This window comes from Pseudophryne corroboree, chromosome 10 (genome assembly GCF_028390025.1).
Source record: "Pseudophryne corroboree isolate aPseCor3 chromosome 10, aPseCor3.hap2, whole genome shotgun sequence".
Classification (NCBI taxonomy): Eukaryota; Metazoa; Chordata; class Amphibia; order Anura; family Myobatrachidae; genus Pseudophryne; species Pseudophryne corroboree.
In genome coordinates this window covers 168,847,736-168,860,002 of record NC_086453.1, presented here as the reverse complement: position 1 = coordinate 168,860,002, position 12,267 = coordinate 168,847,736, and the positions used below count along the sequence as shown (strand labels likewise).

Genomic DNA, 12,267 nt, shown 5'->3' with positions numbered 1-12,267 from the left:
AGTTATATTTGATTAAGTGATTTTATAAAAAAAAACAGCTAGGAAGCACAATTTAGCAGTGGGTTGCAGAGAAAAAGAAATATGCTGGCAAAAATATCCAATTGAGTGATTAAACAGCTCTTCATTATCTGACTTTATTTTTATGCTAACAAATTTGTTCTCTGAAAAGTGTCCACAAAGCCAAGTCTCTGATTAACACCTTTGTAGGGATGGTTTTTTACCTATTACTAAATTAAACTTGCTTCATTGGAAAGGCAGCAAGATGCATCCTCATTTCAATGTCTACTGAAATAATACAGGTTGACACCAGGAAACATTAACGCCACTGCATCCTTGCTGCTTTCTCATGTGGAAGTCTGTTTAATGTGAAAACAAGGTGATATCTAATTAGCACACAGGTAAGGAATTAAGAAAATCTTTATTTAAGGGTGAAGATGTTTCTCACAAAATCGTTGCCCCAATGCATCAATGAAATTCAAGCTGGAAAGATGATTTTAATATATCACTTGTACATTTTGTATTGCTCTTCTGGTGACAATGTAGTTTGTTTTTGTCAATTACCATTTTAATAATCGGGTAAAGAAAATTAAGTGGATTTTTGAAAGAAAACAATACTGTCAATATACTATTAAAACAAATTAAAATGGTAAAAGTTATTGTACTTTAAGTAAAAATAAAAGAGCAAAAATATCAATCCCAGTTTTGGATTACTTTAATTAACAAAAAAAAAATGCATATAGCAGAGGATAGTTTCAACCTGCCTACCACTGAGTTAATGGCCCAGCATGCTTCCATTGCAGTACTCTGCTGCACATGTAAGTGCAAGAGATCCTGAAGCACTCACTCATCATGGGAATGTACCAATGTGTTTCTTCATTGGTTGATGGAAGAAACATCTTACAAAAACTCTCCAGATTATTGACTATTTAAAGTTTTTCTAGGAAACGTTCTAGATGAATGCTTATTAGCCTTTGTCAGTATGCGCTTTTGCAAAGTGTCTCTGTGGCGCAATTGGTTAGCGTGTTTGGTTATTAACCAAAGGGTTGGTGGTTCAATCCCACCCAGGGATGTAATTGACCTTGTTATCAGATTTTGGTGATCTTTAAGTAGACAAGTCAAAATTTCAAACCCCCTCTTATGGTGTAGGGTACCTGGCCTTCTCTGATGTAGTTAGATTTGATTAAGTGATTTTATAAAAAAACAGCTAGGAAGCACAATTTAGCAGTGGGTTGCAGAGAAAAAGAAATATGCTGGCAGAAAAATCCAATTGAGTGATTAAACAGCTCTTCATTTTCTGGCTTTATTTTTATGCTAACAAATTTGTTCTCTGAAAAGTGTCCACAAAGCCAAGTATCTGATTAACACCTTGGTAGGGATGGTTTTTCACCTATTACTAAATTAAACGTGCTTCATTGGAAAGGCAGCAAGATGCATCCTCATTTCAATATCTACTGAAATAATACAGGTTGACACCAGGAAACATTAATGCCACTGCATCCGTGCTGCTCTCTCATGTGGAAGTCTGTTTAATGTGAAAACAAGGTGATATCTAATTAGCACACAGGTAAGGAATTAAGAAAATCTTTATTTAAGGGTGAAGATGTTTCTCACAAAATCGTTGCCCCAGTGCATCATTGAAATTCAAGCTGGAAAGATGATTTTAATATATCACTTGTACATTTTGTATTGCTCTTCTGGTGACAATGTAGTTTGTTTTTGTCAATTACCATTTTAATAATCGGGTAAAGAAAATTAAGTGGATTTTTGAAAGAAAACAATACTGTCAATATACTATTAAAACAAATTAAAATGGTAAAAGTTATTGTACTTTAAGTAAAAATAAAAGAGCAAAAATATCAATCCCAGTTTTGGATTATTTAATTAACAAAAAAAAATGCATATAGCAGAGGATAGTTTCAATCTGCCTACCTCTGGGTTAATGGCCCAGCATGCTTCCATTGCAGTACTCTGCTGCACATGTAAGTGCAAGAGGTCCTGAAGCACTCACTCATCATGGGAATGTACCAATGTGTTTCTTCATTGGTTGATGGAAGAAACATCTTACAAAAACTCTCCAGATTATTGACTATTTAAAGTTTTCTAGGAAACGTTCTAGATGAATGCTTATTAGCCTTTGTCAGTATGAACTTTTGCAAAGTGACTCTGTGGCGCAATTGGTTAGCGTGTTTGGTTATTAACCAAAGGGTTGGTGGTTCAATCCCACCCAGGGATGTAATTGACCTTGTTATCAGATTTTGGTGATCTTTAAGTAGACAAGTCAAAATTTCAAACCCCCTCTTATGGTGTAGGGTACCTGGCCTTCTCTGTTGTAATCAGAGTTAGATTTGATTAAGTGATTTTATAAAAAAAACAGCTAGGAAGCACAATTTAGCAGTGGGTTGCAGAGAAAAAGAAATATGCTGGCAGAAAAATCCAATTGAGTGATTAAACAGCTCTTCATTTTCTGGCTTTATTTTTATGCTAACAAATTTGTTCTCTGAAAAGTGTCCACAAAGCCAAGTATCTGATTAACACCTTTGTAGGGATGGTTTTTCATCACCTATTACTAAATTAAACGTGCTTCATTGGAAAGGCAGCAAGATGCATCCTCATTTCAATATCTACTGAAATAATACAGGTTGACACCAGGAAACATTAACGCCACTGCATCCGTGCTGCTCTCTCATGTGGAAGTCTGTTTAATGTTAAAACAAGGTGATATCTAATTAGCACACAGGTAAGGAATTAAGAAAATCTTTATTTAAGGGTGAAGATGTTTCTCACAAAATCGTTGCCCCAATGCATCATTGAAATTCAAGCTGGAAAGATGATTTTAATATATCACTTGTACATTTTGTATTGCTCTTCTGGTGACAATGTAGTTTGTTTTTGTCAATTACCATTTGAATAATCGGGTTAAGAAAATTAAGTGGATTTTTGAAAGAAAACAATACTGTCAATATACTATTAAAACAAATTAAAATGGTAAAAGTTATTGTACTTTAAGTAAAAATAAAAGAGCAAAAATATCAATCCCAGTTTTGGATTACTTTAATTAACAAAAAAAATGCATATAGCAGAGGATAGTTTCAACCTGCCTACCTCTGGGTTAATGGCCCAGCATGCTTCCATTGCAGTACTCTGCTGCACATGTAAGTGCAAGAGATCCTGAAGCACTCACTCATCATGGGAATGTACCAATGTGTTTCTTCATTGGTTGATGGAAGAAACATCTTACAAAAACTCTCCAGATTATTGACTATTTAAAGTTTTTCTAGGAAACGTTCTAGATGAATGCTTATTAGCCTTTGTCAGTATGCACTTTTGCAAAGTGTCTCTGTGGCGCAATTGGTTAGCGTGTTTGGTTATTAACCAAAGGGTTAATGGTTCAATCCCACCCAGGGATGTAATTGACCTTGTTATCAGATTTTGGTGATCTTTAAGTAGACAAGTCAAAATTTCAAACCCCCTCTTATGGTGTAGGGTACCTGGCCTTCTCTGATGTAGTTAGATTTGATTAAGTGATTTTATAAAAAAAACAGCTAGGAAGCACAATTTAGCAGTGGGTTGCAGAGAAAAAGAAATATGCTGGCAGAAAAATCCAATTGAGTGATTAAACAGCTCTTCATTTTCTGGCTTTATTTTTATGCTAACAAATTTGTTCTCTGAAAAGTGTCCACAAAGCCAAGTATCTGATTAACACCTTTGTAGGGATGGTTTTTCACCTATTACTAAATTAAACGTGCTTCATTGGAAAGGCAGCAAGATGCATCCTCATTTCAATATCTACTGAAATAATACAGGTTGACACCAGGAAACATTAACGCCACTGCATCCGTGCTGCTCTCTCATGTGGAAGTCTGTTTAATGTGAAAACAAGGTGATATCTAATTAGCACACAGGTAAGGAATTAAGAAAATCTTTATTTAAGGGTGAAGATGTTTCTCACAAAATCGTTGCCCCAATGCATCATTGAAATTCAAGCTGGAAAGATGATTTTAATATATCACTTGTACATTTTGTATTGCTCTTCTGGTGACAATGTAGTTTGTTTTTGTCAATTACCATTTGAATAATCGGGTAAAGAAAATTAAGTGGATTTTTGAAAGAAAACAATACTGTCAATATACTATTAAAAACAAATTAAAATGGTAAAAGTTATTGTACTTTAAGTAAAAATAAAAGAGCAAAAATATCAATCCCAGTTTTGGATTACTTTAATTAACAAAAAAAAAATGCATATAGCAGAGGATAGTTTCAACCTGCCTACCTCTGGGTTAATGGCCCAGCATGCTTCCATTGCAGTACTCTGCTGCACATGTAAGTGCAAGAGATCCTGAAGCACTCACTCATCATGGGAATGTACCAATGTGTTTCTTCATTGGTTGATGGAAGAAACATCTTACAAAAACTCTCCAGATTATTGACTATTTAAAGTTTTTCTAGGAAACGTTCTAGATGAATGCTTATTAGCCTTTGTCAGTATGCACTTTTGCAAAGTGTCTCTGTGGCGCAATTGGTTAGCGTGTTTGGTTATTAACCAAAGGGTTAATGGTTCAATCCCACCCAGGGATGTAATTGACCTTGTTATCAGATTTTGGTGATCTTTAAGTAGACAAGTCAAAATTTCAAACCCCCTCTTATGGTGTAGGGTACCTGGCCTTCTCTGATGTAGTCGAGATTTGATTAAGTGATTTTATAAAAAAACAGCTAGGAAGCACAATTTAGCAGTGGGTTGCAGAGAAAAAGAAATATGCTGGCAGAAAAATCCAATTGAGTGATTAAACAGCTCTTCATTTTCTGGCTTTATTTTTATGCTAACAAATTTGTTCTCTGAAAAAGTGTCCACAAAGCCAAGTATCTGATTAACACCTTTGTAGGGATGGTTTTTCATCACCTATTACTAAATTAAACGTGCTTCATTGGAAAGGCAGCAAGATGCATCCTCATTTCAATATCTACTGAAATAATACAGGTTGACACCAGGAAACATTAACGCCACTGCATCCGTGCTGCTCTCTCATGTGGAAGTCTGTTTAATGTGAAAACAAGGTGATATCTAATTAGCACACAGGTAAGGAATTAAGAAAATCTTTATTTAAGGGTGAAGATGTTTCTCACAAAATCGTTGCCCCAGTGCATCATTGAAATTCAAGCTGGAAAGATGATTTTAATATATCACTTGTACATTTTGTATTGCTCTTCTGGTGACAATGTAGTTTGTTTTTGTCAATTACCATTTTAATAATCGGGTAAAGAAAATTAAGTGGATTTTTGAAAGAAAACAATACTGTCAATATACTATTAAAACAAATTAAAATGGTAAAAGTTATTGTACTTTAAGTAAAAATAAAAGAGCAAAAATATCAATCCCAGTTTTGGATTACTTTAATTAACAAAAAAAAATGCATATAGCAGAGGATAGTTTCAATCTGCCTACCTCTGGGTTAATGGCCCAGCATGCTTCCATTGCAGTACTCTGCTGCACATGTAAGTGCAAGAGGTCCTGAAGCACTCACTCATCATGGGAATGTACCAATGTGTTTCTTCATTGGTTGATGGAAGAAACATCTTACAAAAACTCTCCAGATTATTGACTATTTAAAGTTTTCTAGGAAACGTTCTAGATGAATGCTTATTAGCCTTTGTCAGTATGAACTTTTGCAAAGTGACTCTGTGGCGCAATTGGTTAGCGTGTTTGGTTATTAACCAAAGGGTTGGTGGTTCAATCCCACCCAGGGATGTAATTGACCTTGTTATCAGATTTTGGTGATCTTTAAGTAGACAAGTCAAAATTTCAAACCCCCTCTTATGGTGTAGGGTACCTGGCCTTCTCTGTTGTAATCAGAGTTAGATTTGATTAAGTGATTTTATAAAAAAAACAGCTAGGAAGCACAATTTAGCAGTGGGTTGCAGAGAAAAAGAAATATGCTGGCAGAAAAATCCAATTGAGTGATTAAACAGCTCTTCATTTTCTGGCTTTATTTTTATGCTAACAAATTTGTTCTCTGAAAAGTGTCCACAAAGCCAAGTATCTGATTAACACCTTTGTAGGGATGGTTTTTCATCACCTATTACTAAATTAAACGTGCTTCATTGGAAAGGCAGCAAGATGCATCCTCATTTCAATATCTACTGAAATAATACAGGTTGACACCAGGAAACATTAACGCCACTGCATCCGTGCTGCTCTCTCATGTGGAAGTCTGTTTAATGTTAAAACAAGGTGATATCTAATTAGCACACAGGTAAGGAATTAAGAAAATCTTTATTTAAGGGTGAAGATGTTTCTCACAAAATCGTTGCCCCAATGCATCATTGAAATTCAAGCTGGAAAGATGATTTTAATATATCACTTGTACATTTTGTATTGCTCTTCTGGTGACAATGTAGTTTGTTTTTGTCAATTACCATTTGAATAATCGGGTTAAGAAAATTAAGTGGATTTTTGAAAGAAAACAATACTGTCAATATACTATTAAAACAAATTAAAATGGTAAAAGTTATTGTACTTTAAGTAAAAATAAAAGAGCAAAAATATCAATCCCAGTTTTGGATTACTTTAATTAACAAAAAAAATGCATATAGCAGAGGATAGTTTCAACCTGCCTACCTCTGGGTTAATGGCCCAGCATGCTTCCATTGCAGTACTCTGCTGCACATGTAAGTGCAAGAGATCCTGAAGCACTCACTCATCATGGGAATGTACCAATGTGTTTCTTCATTGGTTGATGGAAGAAACATCTTACAAAAACTCTCCAGATTATTGACTATTTAAAGTTTTTCTAGGAAACGTTCTAGATGAATGCTTATTAGCCTTTGTCAGTATGCACTTTTGCAAAGTGTCTCTGTGGCGCAATTGGTTAGCGTGTTTGGTTATTAACCAAAGGGTTAATGGTTCAATCCCACCCAGGGATGTAATTGACCTTGTTATCAGATTTTGGTGATCTTTAAGTAGACAAGTCAAAATTTCAAACCCCCTCTTATGGTGTAGGGTACCTGGCCTTCTCTGATGTAGTCGAGATTTGATTAAGTGATTTTATAAAAAAACAGCTAGGAAGCACAATTTAGCAGTGGGTTGCAGAGAAAAAGAAATATGCTGGCAGAAAAATCCAATTGAGTGATTAAACAGCTCTTCATTTTCTGGCTTTATTTTTATGCTAACAAATTTGTTCTCTGAAAAAGTGTCCACAAAGCCAAGTATCTGATTAACACCTTTGTAGGGATGGTTTTTCATCACCTATTACTAAATTAAACGTGCTTCATTGGAAAGGCAGCAAGATGCATCCTCATTTCAATATCTACTGAAATAATACAGGTTGACACCAGGAAACATTAACGCCACTGCATCCGTGCTGCTCTCTCATGTGGAAGTCTGTTTAATGTGAAAACAAGGTGATATCTAATTAGCACACAGGTAAGGAATTAAGAAAATCTTTATTTAAGGGTGAAGATGTTTCTCACAAAATCGTTGCCCCAATGCATCATTGAAATTCAAGCTGGAAAGATGATTTTAATATATCACTTGTACATTTTGTATTGCTCTTCTGGTGACAATGTAGTTTGTTTTTGTCAATTACCATTTGAATAATCGGGTAAAGAAAATTAAGTGGATTTTTGAAAGAAAACAATACTGTCAATATACTATTAAAACAAATTAAAATGGTAAAAGTTATTGTACTTTAAGTAAAAATAAAAGAGCAAAAATATCAATCCCAGTTTTGGATTACTTTAATTAACAAAAAAAAAATGCATATAGCAGAGGATAGTTTCAACCTGCCTACCTCTGGGTTAATGGCCCAGCATGCTTCCATTGCAGTACTCTGCTGCACATGTAAGTGCAAGAGATCCTGAAGCACTCACTCATCATGGGAATGTACCAATGTGTTTCTTCATTGGTTGATGGAAGAAACATCTTACAAAAACTCTCCAGATTATTGACTATTTAAAGTTTTTCTAGGAAACGTTCTAGATGAATGCTTATTAGCCTTTGTCAGTATGCACTTTTGCAAAGTGTCTCTGTGGCGCAATTGGTTAGCGTGTTTGGTTATTAACCAAAGGGTTAATGGTTCAATCCCACCCAGGGATGTAATTGACCTTGTTATCAGATTTTGGTGATCTTTAAGTAGACAAGTCAAAATTTCAAACCCCCTCTTATGGTGTAGGGTACCTGGCCTTCTCTGATGTAGTCGAGATTTGATTAAGTGATTTTATAAAAAAACAGCTAGGAAGCACAATTTAGCAGTGGGTTGCAGAGAAAAAGAAATATGCTGGCAGAAAAATCCAATTGAGTGATTAAACAGCTCTTCATTTTCTGGCTTTATTTTTATGCTAACAAATTTGTTCTCTGAAAAAGTGTCCACAAAGCCAAGTATCTGATTAACACCTTTGTAGGGATGGTTTTTCATCACCTATTACTAAATTAAACGTGCTTCATTGGAAAGGCAGCAAGATGCATCCTCATTTCAATATCTACTGAAATAATACAGGTTGACACCAGGAAACATTAACGCCACTGCATCCGTGCTGCTCTCTCATGTGGAAGTCTGTTTAATGTTAAAACAAGGTGATATCTAATTAGCACACAGGTAAGGAATTAAGAAAATCTTTATTTAAGGGTGAAGATGTTTCTCACAAAATCGTTGCCCCAATGCATCATTGAAATTCAAGCTGGAAAGATGATTTTAATATATCACTTGTACATTTTGTATTGCTCTTCTGGTGACAATGTAGTTTGTTTTTGTCAATTACCATTTGAATAATCGGGTTAAGAAAATTAAGTGGATTTTTGAAAGAAAACAATACTGTCAATATACTATTAAAACAAATTAAAATGGTAAAAGTTATTGTACTTTAAGTAAAAATAAAAGAGCAAAAATATCAATCCCAGTTTTGGATTACTTTAATTAACAAAAAAAATGCATATAGCAGAGGATAGTTTCAACCTGCCTACCTCTGGGTTAATGGCCCAGCATGCTTCCATTGCAGTACTCTGCTGCACATGTAAGTGCAAGAGATCCTGAAGCACTCACTCATCATGGGAATGTACCAATGTGTTTCTTCATTGGTTGATGGAAGAAACATCTTACAAAAACTCTCCAGATTATTGACTATTTAAAGTTTTTCTAGGAAACGTTCTAGATGAATGCTTATTAGCCTTTGTCAGTATGCACTTTTGCAAAGTGTCTCTGTGGCGCAATTGGTTAGCGTGTTTGGTTATTAACCAAAGGGTTAATGGTTCAATCCCACCCAGGGATGTAATTGACCTTGTTATCAGATTTTGGTGATCTTTAAGTAGACAAGTCAAAATTTCAAACCCCCTCTTATGGTGTAGGGTACCTGGCCTTCTCTGATGTAGTCGAGATTTGATTAAGTGATTTTATAAAAAAACAGCTAGGAAGCACAATTTAGCAGTGGGTTGCAGAGAAAAAGAAATATGCTGGCAGAAAAATCCAATTGAGTGATTAAACAGCTCTTCATTTTCTGGCTTTATTTTTATGCTAACAAATTTGTTCTCTGAAAAAGTGTCCACAAAGCCAAGTATCTGATTAACACCTTTGTAGGGATGGTTTTTCATCACCTATTACTAAATTAAACGTGCTTCATTGGAAAGGCAGCAAGATGCATCCTCATTTCAATATCTACTGAAATAATACAGGTTGACACCAGGAAACATTAACGCCACTGCATCCGTGCTGCTCTCTCATGTGGAAGTCTGTTTAATGTGAAAACAAGGTGATATCTAATTAGCACACAGGTAAGGAATTAAGAAAATCTTTATTTAAGGGTGAAGATGTTTCTCACAAAATCGTTGCCCCAATGCATCATTGAAATTCAAGCTGGAAAGATGATTTTAATATATCACTTGTACATTTTGTATTGCTCTTCTGGTGACAATGTAGTTTGTTTTTGTCAATTACCATTTGAATAATCGGGTAAAGAAAATTAAGTGGATTTTTGAAAGAAAACAATACTGTCAATATACTATTAAAACAAATTAAAATGGTAAAAGTTATTGTACTTTAAGTAAAAATAAAAGAGCAAAAATATCAATCCCAGTTTTGGATTACTTTAATTAACAAAAAAAAAATGCATATAGCAGAGGATAGTTTCAACCTGCCTACCTCTGGGTTAATGGCCCAGCATGCTTCCATTGCAGTACTCTGCTGCACATGTAAGTGCAAGAGATCCTGAAGCACTCACTCATCATGGGAATGTACCAATGTGTTTCTTCATTGGTTGATGGAAGAAACATCTTACAAAAACTCTCCAGATTATTGACTATTTAAAGTTTTTCTAGGAAACGTTCTAGATGAATGCTTATTAGCCTTTGTCAGTATGCACTTTTGCAAAGTGTCTCTGTGGCGCAATTGGTTAGCGTGTTTGGTTATTAACCAAAGGGTTAATGGTTCAATCCCACCCAGGGATGTAATTGACCTTGTTATCAGATTTTGGTGATCTTTAAGTAGACAAGTCAAAATTTCAAACCCCCTCTTATGGTGTAGGGTACCTGGCCTTCTCTGATGTAGTCGAGATTTGATTAAGTGATTTTATAAAAAAACAGCTAGGAAGCACAATTTAGCAGTGGGTTGCAGAGAAAAAGAAATATGCTGGCAGAAAAATCCAATTGAGTGATTAAACAGCTCTTCATTTTCTGGCTTTATTTTTATGCTAACAAATTTGTTCTCTGAAAAAGTGTCCACAAAGCCAAGTATCTGATTAACACCTTTGTAGGGATGGTTTTTCATCACCTATTACTAAATTAAACGTGCTTCATTGGAAAGGCAGCAAGATGCATCCTCATTTCAATATCTACTGAAATAATACAGGTTGACACCAGGAAACATTAACGCCACTGCATCCGTGCTGCTCTCTCATGTGGAAGTCTGTTTAATGTTAAAACAAGGTGATATCTAATTAGCACACAGGTAAGGAATTAAGAAAATCTTTATTTAAGGGTGAAGATGTTTCTCACAAAATCGTTGCCCCAATGCATCATTGAAATTCAAGCTGGAAAGATGATTTTAATATATCACTTGTACATTTTGTATTGCTCTTCTGGTGACAATGTAGTTTGTTTTTGTCAATTACCATTTGAATAATCGGGTAAAGAAAATTAAGTGGATTTTTGAAAGAAAACAATACTGTCAATATACTATTAAAACAAATTAAAATGGTAAAAGTTATTGTACTTTAAGTAAAAATAAAAGAGCAAAAATATCAATCCCAGTTTTGGATTACTTTAATTAACAAAAAAAAATGCATATAGCAGAGGATAGTTTCAACCTGCCTACCTCTGGGTTAATGGCCCAGCATGCTTCCATTGCAGTACTCTGCTGCACATGTAAGTGCAAGAGATCCTGAAGCACTCACTCATCATGGGAATGTACCAATGTGTTTCTTCATTGGTTGATGGAAGAAACATCTTACAAAAACTCTCCAGATTATTGACTATTTAAAGTTTTTCTAGGAAACGTTCTAGATGAATGCTTATTAGCCTTTGTCAGTATGCACTTTTGCAAAGTGTCTCTGTGGCGCAATTGGTTAGCGTGTTTGGTTATTAATCAAAGGGTTAATGGTTCAATCCCACCCAGGGATGTAATTGACCTTGTTATCAGATTTTGGTGATCTTTAAGTAGACAAGTCAAAATTTCAAACCCCCTCTTATGGTGTAGGGTACCTGGCCTTCTCTGATGTAGTTAGATTTGATTAAGTGATTTTATAAAAAAAACAGCTAGGAAGCACAATTTAGCAGTGGGTTGCAGAGAAAAAGAAATATGCTGGCAGAAAAATCCAATTGAGTGATTAAACAGCTCTTCATTTTCTGGCTTTATTTTTATGCTAACAAATTTGTTCTCTGAAAAGTGTCCACAAAGCCAAGTATCTGATTAACACCTTTGTAGGGATGGTTTTTCACCTATTACTAAATTAAACGTGCTTCATTGGAAAGGCAGCAAGATGCATCCTCATTTCAATATCTACTGAAATAATACAGGTTGACACCAGGAAACATTAACGCCACTGCATCCGTGCTGCTCTCTCATGTGGAAGTCTGTTTAATGTGAAAACAAGGTGATATCTAATTAGCACACAGGTAAGGAATTAAGAAAATCTTTATTTAAGGGTGAAGATGTTTCTTACAAAATCGTTGTCCCAATGCATCATTGAAATTCAAGCTGGAAAGATGATTTTAATATATCACTTGTACATTTTGTATTGCTCTTCTGGTGACAATGTAGTTTGTTTTTGTCAATTACCATTTGAATA

The 12,267-nt window shown here is 34.9% G+C and overlaps 1 non-coding gene across 1 annotated transcript; it reads left to right on the top strand.

The window, feature by feature from the left end:
- The first annotated feature begins 996 nt into the window (after window positions 1–996).
- Window positions 997–1,070, top strand: TRNAN-AUU (transfer RNA asparagine (anticodon AUU)). Its single transcript has one exon. It is a non-coding gene; the product is annotated as a tRNA-Asn (tRNA).
- Window positions 1,071–12,267: the final 11,197 nt, after the last annotated feature.